Source organism: Leopardus geoffroyi, chromosome B1 (genome assembly GCF_018350155.1).
Source record: "Leopardus geoffroyi isolate Oge1 chromosome B1, O.geoffroyi_Oge1_pat1.0, whole genome shotgun sequence".
NCBI classification, from domain to species: domain Eukaryota; kingdom Metazoa; phylum Chordata; class Mammalia; order Carnivora; family Felidae; genus Leopardus; species Leopardus geoffroyi.
Genome location: NC_059327.1, coordinates 10856507 through 10876068, shown reverse-complemented (window position 1 = coordinate 10876068; position 19562 = coordinate 10856507). Strand labels below are relative to the sequence as shown.

The following is a 19562-nucleotide window of genomic DNA, read 5'->3' as shown; positions in this document are numbered from 1 at the left end:
ATAAAAAACTGAAAAATCTTCCAACTTTTGAAAGCTGCAAAACGAATCTGTTTCTTGCATCTAACCAAGATTTCATAGCTGCCAAGCGAATTTATATATGTGTCATGCTTGTAGAAACCTTTATTTTGGTGTGAAGGTGTTTTTATTGCAAGAGATACCTTTCTAATTTATCAGATGCATATATTATGTTAATGATGTGAGACAACCAGGAAGCACAGCTGGATTTTGCAGACTTGATGTGTTTGGTTTCGTTGTGTTTTGTTTTACAACATTGGCCAATGTAGTAAGTGGTATTGAAACAAACTTGCGGCCCCGAGATGGAGCTGTTCCTGCCTGGGATGCCCTGTCAGAAAACTGAAACTCAGATAACCTCCATGTCCCTGCACTGCTCCAGCTGACCGGAAACACAGGATAAATGGTCAGCCTTTCCCCAAACACCAAGCCAGCTCTGGGCCTCCTGACTCCAAACAAAGTGACTGTGGGACCCCAGCTTATCACTTATTTTCTCTTTGTCTCTTCCTTGTTCTTTATTCTTTGTCCTATAAAAACTTGCCTTCCATCCCATTAAAAATTTTTTTTTAATGTTTATTTAATTTTGAGAGAGAGACAGAGTGAGAGTGAGGTAGGGGCAGAGAGAGAGGGAGACACAGAATCTGAAGCAGGCTCCGGGCTCCCAGCTGTCAGCACAGAGCCTGACGATGGGGGTCTCGAACCCATGAACCGCGCGATCATGACCTGAGCCAAAGTTGGCCATTTAACCGACTGAGCCACCCAGGCACCCCTACCCCATTTTGCAGTTCTCTGACAAAGAAGAACAAAAATCTATAAGCTTCATGAAGTGTTAAAGTTTGATTGTATCATTTAAATTGTCTTCTTTAATCATTTTTTAACAGTTTTGGGCAACAAGAGATGAGATTTGAAGCTGAATGTTAAGGGCCTATAGGGCAAGATGCTCAGACAAGGCACCTGCTGAACGCTTCGAGTTCACTGCTCTTCTTGTCCCCAAGAGCTGTGGGTAAGTCACTTTTGGATTTGAGTTTTTGTCATGTCTGCAGCTCTTCAATCCAAACCAATTTTATGTAAATAGATAGGTATGGTCCCCGGAAAGGTTTTGGGACCCTGGAAAGGTTCTGGAGTTTATTAAATTCCTGGAAACTTTTCAGGAACTGGGAGTCTGCAGTGGGTGGCGTTTATTAGGGCACTGGGAAACAGGGATTCCAATGTCTAGAACCATTGGTGGTTGTAAGGAGAGTCACAGTACCTCAAGGTAAATCCACAGCATAAATCACTTGAGGGACTTGGAGAAATAAATTAACACAGGAAATTGAGATTGTCTTGACCATCAAAATCAAAATCTAAGTGGGCACAAGACAGACTATGAAAAGCCATCAAGGTGTCGGCCACTATAAAGAAATCTTGTGAAGGGAATAACAAATCTTTTGCTAATGGGAATTTTAGAAGCCAAAGCCATCATATTGGTGGGTGGAGCTCATAAAAGCTGTTAGAGCTATCACCACCTAGGTCTGAGACTCCTGTGCTAGCATCAGTTGGTCACGGGATGTGTTAGATTGACACCAGGTCACCTGGCAACCTCAGGCAAGTTGTTGTGAGACAGGGTGCACTGTCAAACCCCATAAAATCCTTAGCCCAGTAGCGCATGCTTCTTAGGTATTAATTCAACTCTGAGAAATCCAAGTCTTAGCTAGTGAAATGAGATCCTCAAGTTCCAAAGAACTGAGCGTGCCATGCCACTTTCCAGCATAATGGCTTATTTGAGATCTAAAAACCATGGTTCTGGAAACTGCCAATATTTACAAAAACAGCAAAATATTACCAAGATGACCTAGAATTACAATGGCCATTATGCAAAACATTCCAACTAGACAAGGTCTTTATTTGAAAAATACCCTTGAAAGCAAGGGATCCCAAATCAACAAAAAGAATAGGTTATTTTAACTGGCATGTGGAAACTTTCCAAGGGCTTCAAAATTCCAAAATAATTTCATTGAAGGATTTGTTTGAAAAGGCTAAGGAAAACTGAAAGACACAAGAGGTACCTAAGACAAAAGACCGTAAGACTGATGGGACTCCCTATTGCCCCCCTCTCCGCCTTTACCTGAGTACTCAGAGTCTACTAATCCTCTGTCTCCATTGCCTTTCCACTCTAAGTAGACTACAGTACAGTAAACAAAAGCCCACAGTTAGTCATCTTATAGATGCCACTATCATACCCTTGAAGGGCCCCTCCGAGACTTGATGAGATGGTTGATGGGAATCCTAGAGACTCTCTGATAAATGGTGACCAGTCATTTAAAAAGCCAAGGGGAAACTAAAAATAAAATTAATGGAGACCTAGCAAATTCTGGTAGATACCCAAGCTATATTCTGTCTTAAACTCCATTTGCTCAAAGCAGATGGGATTCTGGGAGAACTGGTAAAAACCAGTGGAGAATGAGAATTCTTGCCAGAGGGAGCTCTCCAGTGCCTGGTCGAGAGAGGATAATAAAATTTCACATTGTCCCTTCATTTCGAAGTTTAGACCCATTATTTGTTGATCCCATCACCTCCTTGCCTGTCTCGAGAACTTGGCTTGGCAACTGTCAGGTTGGGGGCCTCCAAAATATAGGGAGGAAGAAAAAAAGACAGAAAATGCTCAATTGTCAGCATTGGCAGGTCAATGTGACCAGACAGAAGTAGTGATTCTGCTCCATTTGTATGCAGCTCAGGTCCTACCTACAGATGCCTGCTCTCAGGGGAATTATTTTGTCTTTGTCTCTTTTAACATTGGGAGTCGCTCTGGATCTTGGTATGGTAGGGTCTTTTGCACCTTCTTTGGGGATGCCTCTTAGTCCAGAGTTGTTCAGTGCTGCCATGAATATTTACTATTTTCCATGGCTGAAACCTGACACGATATTTCGAAGGATTTGTTTGTTTGTTTGTTTGTTTGTTTGTTTTTTAGTAGCTCTATAGTTAGAAGTTGACCAAATTGGAAAGTAAGGTTCAGAGCCTGTTCAGATGTTCAGAACTTTTTTTTTTTAAGCCTTCTTTCCTGAACTAAATAAAACTGTATACCCAGAGGGAAGGAAAAATATTCCAAAGACAAACTGCTGTAAATCTAGAAAATAGGGATCTTTTGATTTCTTAGTTGAACATCTTCTCCCTGATACAAAGAAGCAAATTGAAGATAATATAGTTACATTGCTGAGTAAACACCTTGATATCTTTCAGGTTGCAACCCAATTCTTTGAGGAATGAAAAGCAACTGTCCTAAAATTAAGAACAACCCTTTAGAAGGAAAAAAAGAAAAACCTGGGGGACAGGCTATTTGGAAACTAGGCAAAATTGTTTGTATCTGATGAATTGTTTTCTTTAATCATTCTTTACCGGTGCTGAATGTAAATCCGGACAGAAAGTAGTTAACAGACATCTCAAATGACAAAACTGGGAGTGAAATGAATTAAATGTTTTAATGACCAATTGAAGTTAGAAATCCACATACTTGCCCAAAGTGGGCTAGAGTGGCCCTTGAATATCCTGCTCAACTTCCATCACTCACTGTCTCTTCCTATTTCCGGGTACCATCTTTGCCTTCTGGAACCCATTTTCCACACAAGTCTCTTAAAACTGAAATCTTGGAAGAGCCTTGTCTGCACTCTGAAGGAGTATGGACCGCTTAATTTTCCCTCCCCTTTTTGATCTATTACTTGGCTAGACCCCTGGTTGGCAGCAATAAATAGTTACCTAGTTAGACCTTGGAGTTAGCCTCACTTTTTTCTGTTTGTTCCATAATAACTTGTGGATTTACAAATTAATCCTATAGCATAGTTAGCGCAGCTATTTAAATAAAAGCTTGGGGGCGCCTGGGTGGCGCAGTCGGTTAAGCGTCCGACTTCAGCCAGATCACGATCTCGCGGCCCGTGAGTTCGAGCCCCGCGTCAGGCTCTGGGCTGATGGCTCAGAGCCTGGAGCCTGCTTCCAATTCTGTGTCTCCCTCTCTCTCTGCCCCTCCCCCGTTCATGCTCTGTCTCTCTCTGTCCCAAAAATAAATAAAAACGTTGAAAAAAAAAAATTTAAATAAAAGCTTGGACAGATATACGGACTGAATGATCCCTGGTATATGTATTCCTCCGTATACCCTCAGGATCATTCTTGAGTTGAGCTAATTCATCTGATAGGGTACAGTCTCAGCCACACTAATAAGCCTTCAACTCTCATTACCAATTAACTTTGCTTTGCTGTGATTGGTCATCAATGAAGAACATACTACGTCTATGGAATTTCTTACTCTAAAATACTTTCATTCTTAGTAGAGAGTGAGGGTTTTGTCACTTTCCAGTTCCACTCTCAAGTACAAATTTTGGAGGCTTCGGTTTCTTCCCATCACTGACTTGCGGGTGTTAAAAAGACACCACCACCACCACCACCCCCAACAAAGTACAAGAAAACACCACACTGTATTCCCAGTTCAACCCCCTTTCTTCAACTCCGAGAATGCATCCCCAAAGAATGCAAAGGTGAGCTGTGAGGGCTCTTAGTAGAGGCTCATCACCCATTAATAACAAATATAGCTGAAATAGCTCTTTTGCATAGTGAAATTCTTATAAAAAAGTTCTCCTTATCTACAGAGGATGCCAGAAAGTGCAGAAACCAACCATGTATATACACTTTTTGCTGTATGTACACACCTATGACAAAGCTTAATTTGTAAATTAGGCACAGTAGAAGACTAACAATAAGAATTAATAATATGGTGAAATAATTTTAACAATATACAATAATAAAAGTCCGAATGTGGTCTCTCTCTCAAAATATCTCGCTGTACTCAGCCTTCTTGTGATGCTGTGAAATGATAAAATGCCATTGTGTTTAGATGAAATGAGGTGGATGATGTAGGCATTGTGACGTAGTGTTAGGACACTGTCAACCTTTTGATCATTTCTCAGAAGGAAGATCATCTATCTACTCCTGGTCTGAAGCTGACAGTGGGTAACTGAAATTGTGGAAATTGAACCTGCAGATGGGGGTGTTGTATGGAGACTACTATAGTCTATGGTATTGACTTTTCCTCAGGCATTAATATTATGCTGCCCCCACTGGTACTTGATAGCCTCCAGTGAGGTCTCCTTTGCATCCCAAGCGGCTCTACAGGCTTCTCTTTCCCTCCCTCCCAAGCCCACTACTCTTCCACCTCCTGCAATTTCAAGGGTGATCTCCACCTACTCCCTTCCCTCTGTAGCCTCAGTGGTTATGGGACAAAGGATCACTTCCTCCTATTGTTTTTTGCCTCTGTAGTTGGGCAGTATTTTATTATAATCTACTGTGTAGGGCTTTTGTTTTGGTTTTACAAAGTCAGCTTGGAAGGCCTATAAACAAAAAGGAACACCAGTTTTTCTTGTCTCTGCTTCCTCCAAAACTAACCTACTTCTCCTCAGTGCAATGAGATGTATCCAATTGGGTAGGAAAAATCTAGGTACTAATGAGTCATAGAGATGGATAAAATAGGTGGAGAGGATTAAGAGTATGCCTGTCTTGATGAGAACTGAGTAAATATATGGAACTGCTGAATCACTATATCGTACCCCTGAAACGAAATCTAACGCTGTTCTGATAACTACACTGGAATTAAAAAAACAAAACAAAACAAAACAAAAACAGCAAAAATGGCCATTTAGTGTTGCTGTATTGCTCCACAAATGTTATTGACTACCAATTAAACTAGGTTTCATTATGCAGATTCACGGGTCAAGTACTTATTGGACCTAAGACCCAGTATTAGACACGTCATGCTACTTTTGAGATTTATTCCACTGAATCAACACCATTTGGCTACCAAAAACCTCAGGGCAAAATGTATGACCTATCAGTAATAGTAAAGGTAGAGATGACATTCAGAATAGGAATGTTTAATGTAGACTATGAAATGAGAACCCTGAAGGGGTGCCTGGATCTCTTAATCCAGGGCTCTCTTTAGAATGTGGAATTACTTTATATTACTTGGTTCTAGCTGTTAGTCTCCATACTCAGAGAAAGTAAAAAAAAAAATCTCCATCTATATTTGAATATAGTATCTAAATATGTGTTATGTTGATAACTGGTGAATGATGATTTATTCTGCAGATATACCAAGAATTAACAACTCTTCTGCTTTTGGACCATCATCTTATTTTCTACATTTCATTGTATCCTATGTACATGACCCTTTGCTTCATAAATTCCTTGTTCAAAAGGTTATCAACAGTTTGTAGTTCTTGAATTATATTATTTAAATAATTTCTAAAATGCTTGACATCCATTTGTGGTTTTACTGATCAGCAAGAAGTTGGCTTTTATTTTTTTTGATATGACACTATACAAGGTTATCATTATTTTTAATTCTTATGTGGTAGGTGTAAAAGATACATTCTTTTAAAGAATTGCATTTTCTTTTTAATTAGGCAAGTCAAACATTCTGCATATCTAACCACATCCTACATTTAACCTTTAAAAAAATCAAGACCAAATAAAATATATACCTTTAAATCTATATAGATTTGGCTCTGGACAAAGGCAAAAGAACAGTTTTACATGTTTAATTTTAGATACAAAGATTTTATGTCTTCCCCTAATGTAAAAAGCAGCTAAATATATTATTGTCAAGGTTTTCATGTAGAAATTTTTAAATGAATCCTAAATTTCTTAGGATATTTTAAGACTGTTTACCATGGAATAAGAATGGCTCTTTTTCTTATTTTTTTCTAAAGAGGTTTGGTCCTATTGAGATCTGTTGAAAAATTTAGAAAAGTCACTGATTCCATTGAATAAATAAAAGTTAGTGACAGTGATTAGCAGGAGATTAGGTTAGAATTTAGTGAATAGATCCCCGTATTTCTATGGTATTTCATTTAAAAAAGGAAAGAGAACAAACCCTTGAGAAACAGAGATATATTTGATGATGTTGCATTGGGAATCTTTTACTGAGAATAGAACCAATGGCAAAGATGATGCCTTCAGAAAACAAGGGGGAAGAGACACTTTTGTTCTATCTTTGGGTAGGCCAGTTAGCCATCTTGAATGCCTTACCTTATTTGTCCTGTGGCCTCAGTCATTGTGTGGGTTCAAGTCTTAGTTTTGTCTCTTTCTTACAATGGCCTTATTTCATTTGGATCATATCCCAGGTGATGTATGCAGGAATCATTGGTTAATGATCATGACAAAGAACGTCCTTAGGATTGTCTGAGTAGAGTCATCCAAAGACTTCTGTGTGTACATAAAAGCTTGATGGTATATGAGAGGCAAAAAGCTCAGACATCGAGTAGCTCAAGGTTAAGAAATCCTGCTAGAGGGAAAGAAGATTTGACACAGTGACAATCCATATGTCTCTATTTATTAAGTGTGATCTGTGTAATTTGTCCAGCTTCATCAGAAAAAGTGAAGCGACCAAATTAAAAATTGAAAGTGCAAATCCTCATAAATATAGAAACCGGCAGTTTACACAGGTTTCTGAAATAATTGTTGTAATCATGGCTTCCATTTCCATTTGTAACATAATTTTGAACATTAAAATTACTTTTGAAAATAAATTCCATATTTAGTGACAGTTTATTAATTCTTAATTACATAGACATCTTGTAATGTTCTGAAACAATTTTCAGGGTAATCTATATTATAATACAATGACATATTCTACCATAAATTCATATTCATTTGTATTCATATAAAGGTCTTAAAGTAAGAAAATTTTAAAACCGAATCTTAAAATGGAATGAGCGATATTTTTATGTAAAGGTAGAATTAATTTGGAATTTAAATGAGGGCTTAGTACACTCAAAAGGATTTTTGGTTGCTATCATCTAATTAGAGGTTTTAATCTTTGATTCTCTCATTGAACTTCTAGAAAATAAAATTACTTTTGAATATGTTTTCCAGTATCAAAGACTTCAAGAAAATAGCAGCCTGATAAAGATCTACCAGTGGATCAAAAGAACCTGATCATGACTAAAATATCTTTTTAAGTTACCTGTGGGAGAGATTAAACCACAGTTATTATTATAGTATAGAACCATTCGAAGATAATGAAAATGAAAAAAAAAACTTAAAAAAAGATGGTTATACTAATTTACTAAGAAGAACTGGAATGATTTCATATGGCTGAAATAATTAAATGTTCTTATTAAATAACATTTTATAAACCATAGAAGTAAATGATCAACAGAAGAGTATGAGAATATAATTGCACTAAACATAAGAATAAAGCTGAAGTAATAAATTAAAATGTTAGAGTAATTTCCTTATGTGTGCAGTATTAATAGTTAACACTTACTATCTGTGAAATCTTGATTATTCCATAATTTATTCTATTTTGACTGGGATATGTTGTGGAATCTCAAGGGAACAAAAACCAGTAATTTGTGTCTGAGATAGTTTCAGAGTTCTGAAGAGAAAGCTCTTCTATTTGGCTTCAAAGTTGAACCTAAGAATCTAACAGAGGCCTAGAGAGAAGCAAAGGAGTCAAAGCCCTGAGGAGTCAGGAAGCAATGTAAAACACAAGTAGACTGGTTTGGGTGAACTGATTCTGCACCTGTAATTTACCCAAAAAATGTAACGATAATATGAAATAATTTGTCCCTAGTACTGGTTGTCTTTTTTTTTTTATTTTTTTTTGCTTATTACTTATTTTTACATTATTTATATTAAGTTTATTAAATGTCTTATTTTAATCCCAATATAATTAATATCCAGATTTATATTAATTTCAGGTGTACAATATAGCGATTCAACAATTCTATAAACATTGCTGAGTGCTTATCACGATAAGGGTACTCTTAATCCTTTTCACTTATTTCACACATTGGCCCACCCACCTCCCTTCTGGTGAACATCAGTTCTCTACAGTTAAGGGTCCTTTTTTTTTTTGTCTCTTTTTTCTTTGCTTTGTTTGTTAAATTCCACATTGAGTGAAATCATACAGTGTTTGTCTTTCTCTGTGTTATTTCACTTAGAATTATACCCTCTAGATCCATCCATGTTGTAGTAAATGGCAAGATTTCATTTTTTATGGCTGAATAATATTCCTGTGGTGTGTGTGTGTGTGTGTGTGTGTGTGTGTGTGTGTGTGTGTGTGTGTTTGTGTGTGTGTAACTTCTTCCTTATCCGTTCATCTATCGATGACTCTTAGGTTGCTTCCATATTTGGCTAGTGTGCATAATGCTGCAGTAATCATAGGGGTGCGTATATCTGCTCACATTAGAGTCTTTGTATTCTTTGGGTAAAAACCCAGTAGTAGAATTACTGGATCTTATTGTATTTCTAGTTTTAATTTTTTGAGGAACCCCATAGTGTTTTCCAGAGTGGCTGCACCAATTGACATTCACACCAACAGTGTGGAAGGGTTCCATTTTCTTCACATCCTCACTAACACTTGTTTCTTGTGTTTTTAATTTTAGCCATTTTTGGAAAGGTGTGAGGTGATTATCTCCTTGTGGTTTTGGTTTGCATTTCCCTGAAGATGAGTGATGTTGAGCATCTTTTCATGTGTCTGTTACTCATCTGTTTTCTTCTTTGGAGAAACGTCTATTCATGTCTTCTGACCAGTTTTAATGGATTATTAGCAGTGTTGAATTTTATGTATTCGGATACTAACCATTTATCCATTCTGTAATATGCAAATATCTTTTCCCATGTGCTAGGTTGTCTTTTAATTTTGTTGATTGTTTCCATCACTGTGAAGCTTTTAATTTTGATGTAGTCCCAATAGTATATTTTTTATTTTGTTTCCCTTGCCTCAGGACACCTACCTAGAAAAATGTTGCTATGGCTGATGTTAGAGAGATTATTGCCTGTGCTCCCTCATGATTTCATGTCTCACCTTTAGGACCTTATAATTCATATCTCACATTTAGGACTTTAATCCATTTTGAGTTTATTTTTCTGTATGGTGTGAAAATTTTATCCAGTTTCATTTTTTTCATTCTAGCTCTCTAGTTTTCCCAATACCATTTTTTGGAGAGACTGTCTTTTCACCAATGGATATTCTTTCCTGATTTGTCAAAGATTAATTGACCATAAAGTTGTGGGTTCATTGATCTATATGTCTATTCTTGTGCTGTACTGTTTGCAGCACTACACTTTGTAACATAACTTGAAGTCCAGAATTATTACGCCTCCAGCTTTGCTTTGCTTTGCTTTGCTTTGCTTTGCTTTTTCAAGATTGCTTGGGGTATTCAGGGTCTTTTGTGGTTCCATACAAAATTTAAGATTATTTGTTCTAGTTCTGTGAAAAACACTCTTGTTATTTTGATAGGGAGTGCATTATATCTGTAGAGGGCTTTGGGTAGGATGGGCATTTTAACAATATTTGTTCTTCTAGCCCATAAGCATGAAATATCTTTCCATTTGTTTATATATCCCTTTGATGTCTTTCATCATTGTTTTATAATTTGAGAATGAGGTCTTTCACCTTCTTGGTTAGGTTTATTCCTAGGTACTTGATTATTTTTGGTTCAGTTGTAAATGGGATTGTTTTTTTTTTAATTTTTCTTTCTGCTACTTATTAGTGTATAGAAGTGCAATGGATTTCTGTCTATTGATTTTGTATCCTGTGGCCTTACTGAATTCATTTATCAGTTCTAGAAGTTTCTGGTGATGTCGTGGGTTTTCTATATATAGTATCATTTGCCAATAGTGAGAATTTTACTTGTTCCTTAAAACTTTGGATGCCTTTTATTTCTTTTTACTTGTCTGATCACTGTGGCTAGGACTTTCAGTAGTATGTTGAATAAAAGCCATCAGAGTGGACATCCTTGTCTTGCACCTGACCATGGAGGGAAAACTCTCAGTTTGTTATTAGCTTGAGTATGTTACTAGCTTTGGGTTCTACATATATGGCCATTATTATGTTGAGGTTTGTTCCCTCTGAACTTACTTTCCTGAGGGTTTTATGAATGGATATTATACTTTTCACATACTATTTCTGCACCCATTTAGATGGTCATATGGTTTTCATTCATTCTCATATTGATGTGATATATTAAATTAATTGTTTTGTGAATATTATCCACCATTGCATCCCAGGAATGAATACCACTTAATGGTGATGAATGATTTTTTTTTCATTCATTGTTGTATGCAGTTTGCTAATATTTTGTTGAGGATTTTTGCATAAGTGTTCATCAGAGATATTGGCCTATAGTTCTCTTTTTTTGTGGTGTCTTTATCTGGTTTTGGTATCAGGGTAATGCTGTCCTCATAGAATACATTTGGAAGGTTTTCTCCCACCTCTCTTTTTTGGAGTAGTTTGAGAAGAATAGGTATTAACTTTTTTTAAAATGTTAGATAGAATTCACCTGTGATGTGGTCACAGCTAGATTGACCTATCATCTGGACCTGACTTTTGTTTGTTGGAAAGTTCTTATTACTAATTCAATTGCCTTACTGTCTATTCAAATTTTCTATTTCTTTCTGATTCAGTTTTGGGAGGTTATATGTTTTTAGGAATTTATCCACTTCTAAGTTTCCCAATTCTTTGGCATATAATTTTTCATAATTTCTCTAATCTTTTGTATTTCTGTGCTTTCAGTTTTTATTTCTCCTATTTAATTTGTGATTTTGTTTCTTTGAGTTGTCTCTCTCTTTATTTGATTTTGGGTAAGGTTTATCAATTTTTTTTTTCAAAGAACCAGCTCCTGGTTTCAGTGTTCTCTTCTATTTTTTTTTTTAAGTTCTATTTCATTCATTTCTGCTCTAACCTTTATTATTTCCTTCCTTCGTGTTTGGGATTTTATTTATTCTTTTTCTAGCTCCTGTGGGTACAAGGTTAGGTTGTTGATTTGAGATTTCTCTTGCTTTTTGAGGTAAACCTGTATTGGTATGTACTTCGCTCTGACAACAGTTTTTACTGTATCCCAAAGATTTGGGACCATTGTATTTTCATTTTCATTTGTCTCCACGTGTGTGGTTTTTTTTCTTTTTAATTTTCCAGTTGACCCTTTCATTGTTTCATAGCAGGTAATTTAACCTCTATGTATTTGTGTTCTTTCAGTTTTTTTTTTCTTGTGGTTGATTTCCAGTTTCACATAACATGGTCATTAGAAAAGATGAATGGTATGACTTTAGGTTTTTTGTTTGTTTGTTTGTTTAATTTGTTCAGATTTGCTTTGTGTCCTAAAATATGATCTATTCTGAAGAATGTTCCATGTGTACTTGAAAAAAATTTTTTTTTGCGGTTGTAGGATGGAATATTCTGGATGTATCTGTTAGAACCATCTGGGTCAATGTGCCATTCAAAGCCAGTGTTTTCATGTTGATTTCTGTTTGGATGATCTATCCATTGATGAAGTGGGCTTTTATAGTCTCCTACCATTATTGTATTACTATCAATTACTTCTTTTATGTTTGTTATTAACCACTTTATGTATTTGGGTGCTTTCATGTTGGGTGCATAAATATTTATAATTGTTATATTCTTGGATTTTTCTCTTTATGATTACAGAGTGTTCTTATTTAACTCTTTTTAAAATGTGTTTTAAAGTTTATTGTCTGATATAAGTATTGCTACCCTGGCCTTCTTTTCACTTCCATTTGCATGACAAATAATTTTCCATCCCTTCACTTTGATTCTGCCTGTGTCCTTAGGTCTGAGATGAGTTTCTTGCAGGCAGCAGATAGATGAGTCTTGTTATTTCATCCATTCTGTGACATCACACTATGTCTTTTGATTGGAGCATTTAGTCCATTTACATTCAAAGTAATTATTGATAGCTAGGTACTTATTGCCATTTTGTTGCTAGTTGTTTTGTAGTTCTTCTCTGTTCCTTTCTTCTCTTGATCTTTTCGTTCATAGTGTGCTGACTTTCTTTAGTGATAAACATGGTTTCCTCTCTATTTTTTATATATCTATTACCTGCTTTTGATTTGTCGTTACCATTAAGTTTATATAACATATTATGCATATAGCAGTCTAGTCTATAGTAACTTGATGGTCTGGTGTGTTTGGTGATCTTCCCCTCTCTCTGGGTCAAGACTCACTTTGGAGTGGTGCTGGTCCCTGTTGGGGCTGTTTGCACACTGCCACATTTCTGATGCTGCTTTGGAGGAACTCCTGCCCAGGGTGGTTTGCAAAGGAATTGAGATGTATGGTGTTAGCAAGACTTACACTGTCTTCTCTGAGAGGGGACCCGGAGCCACTTTGGAAAACTTACGCCTCAGGGCTTGAGTGGGGAGTCCACAGACGAATGTGGGGGCAGGACACATGGTGCCAGCAAGGTCCTACTTGTCCACTGAGGGAGGGGAGCTGCTACCACCTGGGAAAACTCCTACTAAGGCAGGCATAGTTGGAGGGGGTGAATCTGCAAACGTGCTCAGGGGCGGCTGGCAATGTTAGTAAGCTAGGTGGACAGTGTTCGAATTGAGCTGGTTCCTATCGGTGTTCCTGTGTCTAGTCTGGGTGGGTGAGAGCAGGAAGTGGTGCCCACCAGCTCTTTTATTGTTGGAGATGTCTCCCAAAGATCCTTGCCATCCAGCACATGCTCTGAGATTAGTAAACAAACCTCCCTCCTATAACTCAGTTTTGTTTTTTTTCATTTTTTTTTTGTTGTTGTTGTTATTTTTCCCCCAAACTGCTGCTTCTGTGCTGTATCTCAGTGGGACTGTTTGTTGTGCTGTCTCTTTAAGGGTGGGGACTCCATTTCCTTTTGCTCTCTGGCTCTCCCAGAGCCCAGCCACCTGATTTTTAAAACTCCAGGCATTATGCCCTGCTGATTTTAAGAACTAGCAGAATTAGGCCCTTCTGGTTTTCAAAGCCAAATATTATTGGGGATTCCCTTTCTCATTTCAGGTCCCCAGTGCTTGGAGTGGAGTCTAGTCCTCTCCCCTCACATTGCCCCCAGTGTCCCTCCCTCCCAGGGACAGTTCTGTGGGTCACTTTGGCTCCCAACTGGGTCTCTGCTCTTCCTACTTCTTTGATATGCCTTCTTCTCTTCATTTAGCTATGGAAAGTGTTATAAGTGTCAACACTTACAAGTGTTAAAATACTTTTAAGTCTTTTCCTTGGTTATGTACAATGATGGGGGTGTTAGCTAGTTGCTAGGTGAGACTTAAGGGTCTACTCTTCCACCATCTTTCCCAAGAGTTCTGTGACCTATTTCTACTAGTTGTCTTTTAAATACTACATTTCTTGTTGCTGTCAGCACAGCAAGAGAGGTGAGTTCCTAGTACACATTGCATGACATGGATGACAGGTGTTAGACTGCGAGGTTGGTGTTGAAAGAGAAAAATTCCTTGATCTATTTGATCCTCATGTTCATGGAGTCCACATTTGGGAATTTTCTTTTTCTCTAAAATTTATTTGTATCCTCAAAAGTATTTTTGGCACTTTCATGGCATTTTGAGTAACCACAGAGCAACAAAATATTTGTCATCGAGTGTGTACCTTTCCAGCTGAGACTGAACCAGGTAAAGCTGTGTATTCCTGTCTCAACTTTCACACTGTAAACAAGTGTCCTTTTCATGGTCTATTTAGTGCTCTATTTTTCATATTTATTTCCTTTTTGTTGATGATTTCACTGTGAAATGCCCAAAGCATAGTGCTGAAGTGCTGTCCAGTGTTGCTAAGTGCAAGATGGCCGTGACATGCCTTATGGAGATAATAAAGATCTTAGATAAGCTTCATTTAGGCATGAGCTATAGTGCTGTTGGCCATGACTTTCATGTTAGAGAATCAACAATAACATTAAAATGAGTGTCTTTAAACAGAAACCTACATAAAACAATGCTATATATTGATTAGCTGAGAAAACTATAATAACCAGAGACTTTCAGGAAACTTACCCCATAATTCCCCTAAAACTAGTGGTCCGGTATTTTCTAGTTCAGTGTTTATAGCAACTTTATAGAGTATAATTTCGGTAGATAACAAGAATCAACTGTACCCGGGTGCACTAGTTGGCTAGAGCTACAATAATAAAATGCTACAGGCTGGGTGGCTTAAACAACAGAAATTTATTTTCTCACAATTCAGAAAGTCAAAGTTCAAATTCAAGATGTCAGCACGTTTGGTTTCTTCTTCTTTTTTTTTTTTTTCTATTTTTTAATTTTATTTTTGTTAATTTGCATCCAAATTAGTTAGAAAATAGTGCAACAATGATTTCAGGAGTAGATTCCTTAATGCCCCTTACCCATTTAGCCCTTCCCCCCTCCCACAACCCCTCCAGTAACCCTCTGTTTGTTCTCCATATTTAAGAATCTCTTATGTTTTGTCCCCCTCCCTGTTTTTATATTATTTTTTCTTCCCTTCCCTTAGGTTCATCTATTCTGTGCTCTAAAGTCCTCATATGAGTGAAGTCATAAGATACTTCACTTAGCATAATACCCTCTAGCTCCATCCATGTAGTTGCAAATGTCAAGATTGCATTCTTTTTGATTGCCGAGTAATACTCCATTGTTTGTGTGTGTGTGTATGTATATATATACCACATCTTCTTTATCCATTCATCTATCGATGGACATTTGGGCTCTTTCCATACTTTGGCTATTGTCGATAGCACTGCTATAAACATTGGGGTGCATGTGCCCCTTTGAAACAGTGTACCTGTATCCCTTGGATAAATACCTAGTAGTGCAATTGTTGGGTCATAGGGTAGTTCTATTTTTTAATTTTTTGGGAAACCTCCATACTGTTTTCTAGAGTGGCTGCACCAGTTTGCATTCCCACCAGCACTGTAAAAGAGATTTCCTCTTTCTCTACATCCTGGCCAATATCTGTTGTTTCCTGAGTTGTTCATGTTAGCCATTCTGACAGGTGTGAGCTGGCATCTCATTGTGGTTTTGATTTGTATTTCCCTGATGATGAGTCATGTTGAGCATGTTTTCATGTGTCTGTTAGCCATCTGGATGTCGTCTTTGGAGAAGTGTCTATTCATGTCTTTTGCCCATTTCTTCAATGGATTTTTGTTTTTTGGGTGTTGAGTTTGATAAGTTCTGTATAGATTTTGGATACTAACCCTTTATCTGATAATGTCATTTGGAAATATCTTCTTTCATTCTGTCGGTTGCCTTTTAGTTTTGCTGATTGTTTCCTTCACTGTGCAGAAGCTTTTTATTTTGATGGGGTCCCAATAGTTCATTTTTCCTTTTGTTTCCCTTGCCTTTGGAAATGTGTTGAGTAAGAAGTTGCTGCGGCCAAGATCAGGGAGGTTTTTGCCTGATTTCTCCTCAAGGATTTTGATGTCTTCCTGTCTTACATTTATGTCTTTCATCCGTTTTGAGTTTATGTTTGTGTATGGTGTAAGAAAGTGGTCCAGGTTCATTCTTCTGCATGCTGCTTTCCAGTTTTCCCAGCACCACTTGCTGAAGAGACCATCTTTATTGCATTGACTATTCTTTGCTGCTTTGCTGAAGATTAGTTGGCCATACATTTGTGGGTCCATTTCTGGGTTCTCTATTCTGTTGCATTGATCTGAGTGTCTATTTTTGTGCCAATACCATACCATCTTGATGACTGCAGCTTTGTAATACAGCTTGAAGTCCAGGATTGTGATGCCTCCAGCTTTGGTTTTCTTTTTCAAGATTGCTTTGGCTATTCTGGGTCTTTTCTGGTTCCATACAAATTTTAGGATTATTTGTTCTAGCTCTGTGAAGAATGCTGGTGTTATTTTGACCTGTCTGCTTGGTTTGCAGTTGGCCACTGGCTTCCTGTTGTGTTTTCGCATGGTCTTTCCTCTGTGTGCATGCACTTCTGGTGTCCCTTTGTGTATCCAAATTTCCTCTTCTTATGACACCAGTCATACTAGAATAGGGTCCACTATAATGGTCTAATATTAACCTAATTACTTCTTTAAAGGCCCTTTTTCCAAATATTGTCACATTCTGAGGCACTGGGTTCAACATATGAATATTGGAGGGCACACAATTTAGTCTATAACACTGAGTATCCAGCAACAAATAATTATTCCCAGCAGTTTTGTTGTCATACTTTTCTTCTCCTTTTCTTTTTCTGTTTTAGAAAGTTCTTGTATTTTATTATCAGTTGATTATTACTTCAAATTAATTATTATTATTTTTAGAAATACTAATTCCTGACTGCATATATATGAGTTTATGAATTTCCACATCCCGAGAATAGAACCCCAGATAATAATTCCCATATTTATTTGTTTTTATGGAAAACATGAAATTTGACTATTTAAGCTATATTTTATTTCTAATTAAGTCTTTTGCATAATTTATTCTTGGGTAACTTTGATATATTCAAGACCTGGGTATGAGTAATAAAGACAATGTTAAAAAATAATAATATTCTTTGATCCTTAAATTCTTGCATCAGATTTCTGGGCTCTCACCTGACCTCATTTTAATAAAATCTCTCACAGATTTCAAAGCAGCTTATACGTTCTGTTGCTGGCATTTTGGTTTTCCATGTATATTACAAGTTCCTACCCACCCTCCTGAGTTTAACTTCAGTTCAAAGTGGCACTCAGTTGTTGAATTTGATATCATTTCCTTTTAACTGTTACTGCCAACTGCTATTATGATTTTAAAATTAATATTTGGAATCTTGAACAGAGTGAATTCTCTTCTATTTCCCCCCCAGAATCCCTAGGGTTACAATTATATTTGACTTACAGACTTTTTTTATAGTGCTTTATCTCAAGAAGTTCAAGTTCATATTTCTCAAATTTTTAGAAGTGCACAAGTTGTATCATAGAATATTGAGCTCTACAGTTTGTTTCTCTAAAAAGCTTATTCCCTGGATGATGCTCAGACCTTTAGAATTTTTCCTGCTAAGAACCAAGTTCATATTCCCTTAGCATATGCCCAAAGGATTTCCTTGTTTAATCTTTGCATCAAATTTCAATATACGTCAACTCAGTTCTTTATTTTATCTCCTTGGGAAATTCTTAGGATTTAACAAACAAATAGGACAAGCAACTGTTATATATTAGAAATTCATTTCAAAGGAGCTCCTGGCCCATTCTGATGTGAAGACGCTCAGTGTCCTCATGTAGGAACATTAAAACCCCCCACCAGGACATTTACTGTTATTTGTACTCACGGTGAAAAGAAACTGTGCCATCTATTCTTTTTCTTTTATTAAAGAAATCATTTCAATGTCTTTGGATAATTAAGACATTCTCTGGTAAACATTTAATATGAATTTAAAGCTTAATGCTTTATAATTATCTTTTAAAATTAATGCTTTGTGGATCATCTTATAGTGACTTAGCTCTAGATTGTATTTGTTTCCTCATGTAAGATAATTTCACTTATTCTATTATCCTTGGTTAAGTTAGGTGTTACCCGATTTTCTGTTAAAGTTTATAATCAAGGAAATAAACTGTGTACTTAATATAATAAAGTGTTTTGGAAATGTGAAATGATCCCCAATTCCCTTCTAAACCTTTTTAAAATATATTAAACGCCAACAAATAAAAAATCCACAACTCTTTGTAAATTTTAAATCACAAACACTAGTCTTTATAACATTGTTCCAAACCCACAATTTTATATAAAAGATCATAAAAATGTTGATTGCATAGTCAGTAGAGTAAATATTAAATGATGTTTGAAAAGGCCTCTGTAGTCGTTCTTTGGCTTTATGACCAGAGTCTTCCATCTTCTCCATTTTTTTTTTTTTAGTGTTTATTTATTTTGAAAGAGAGAGTGTGCACATGTGCATGTGAGCAGGGGAGAAGGAGAAAGAATCCCAAGCAGGCTCCACACTGTCAGCACAGAGCCTGACGCGGGGCTGCATCTCACAAACCATGAGATCATGACCTGAGCTGAAATCAAGAGTCAGATGCTTAACCACCTGAGCCATCAAACCACCACTTTTCATTTTGTTTTTTAACATGTATAACTACTTAACCCTTTGAGGTTGAAAAAAATATTTTTAAACTACTTAGTAATATTATAACTACATATACTAATGTGTAGTATGCAGACGTTTACATGTATTGTAACAGTTAATTCACTCTCCAAATCCAGTAAAATCCATTTCATCATTAAGTGGCTGAGAAAATTTAATCTTCACTGCAAGCCACATATTTGATTGTGTGACATTGGGATTTCTCGTGGGGTTTGGTAACATAAGAAGGACCTCTGTGAAAAATGGTGATCTTTCTAGATTTTTCAGAGTGACAGGAGACACAGATATCACCAGTCTTATTTATTGCTTGGATTTTATTCCCACTTGACCCAGGATGACCAATTGAGCAGGATATGGGTCTATTTTTCTTCTGATTCATAACCTCCCAAGCAGCATTTTAGTGCTTGCATACCCAACATTTTCTCACTAATATGACCCATTGTTTCCAGAGTTGCTACTCTCATCAAATCAGCACCTAGAAAAGCACACTATTATCTGCTTTCAATTCTAGCAACTACAGACATTCTATCAGTAGTTAGGAACATGGTCTCTTCAGGGATCTGGGCAAAAGCATTAATGCTGCTTCCTATGGTCCTTGCAAACACCTTGGTTCTCAGTGTTAAATATAGACGGTATCGGCAGTGGTTAAAGGATTTTTTTCCTTTTGATGTTTTTGTTACCAGTTCAGTTATCTTTTTTTTACGTTTTCATCAATTTTGCTTGT

At 36.7% G+C, this 19562-nt stretch overlaps 1 long non-coding RNA gene across 2 annotated transcripts in view; it reads left to right on the top strand.

The window, feature by feature from the left end:
• LOC123584705 overlaps positions 1 to 19562 on the top strand; it is a 115546-nt gene that overhangs the window by 4209 nt on the left and 91775 nt on the right. For both annotated transcript variants that reach the window (XR_006705661.1, XR_006705655.1), the window contains exon 2: positions 894 to 1015. This is a non-coding gene — a long non-coding RNA (uncharacterized LOC123584705). The remainder of the gene's footprint in view (positions 1 to 893; positions 1016 to 19562) is intronic.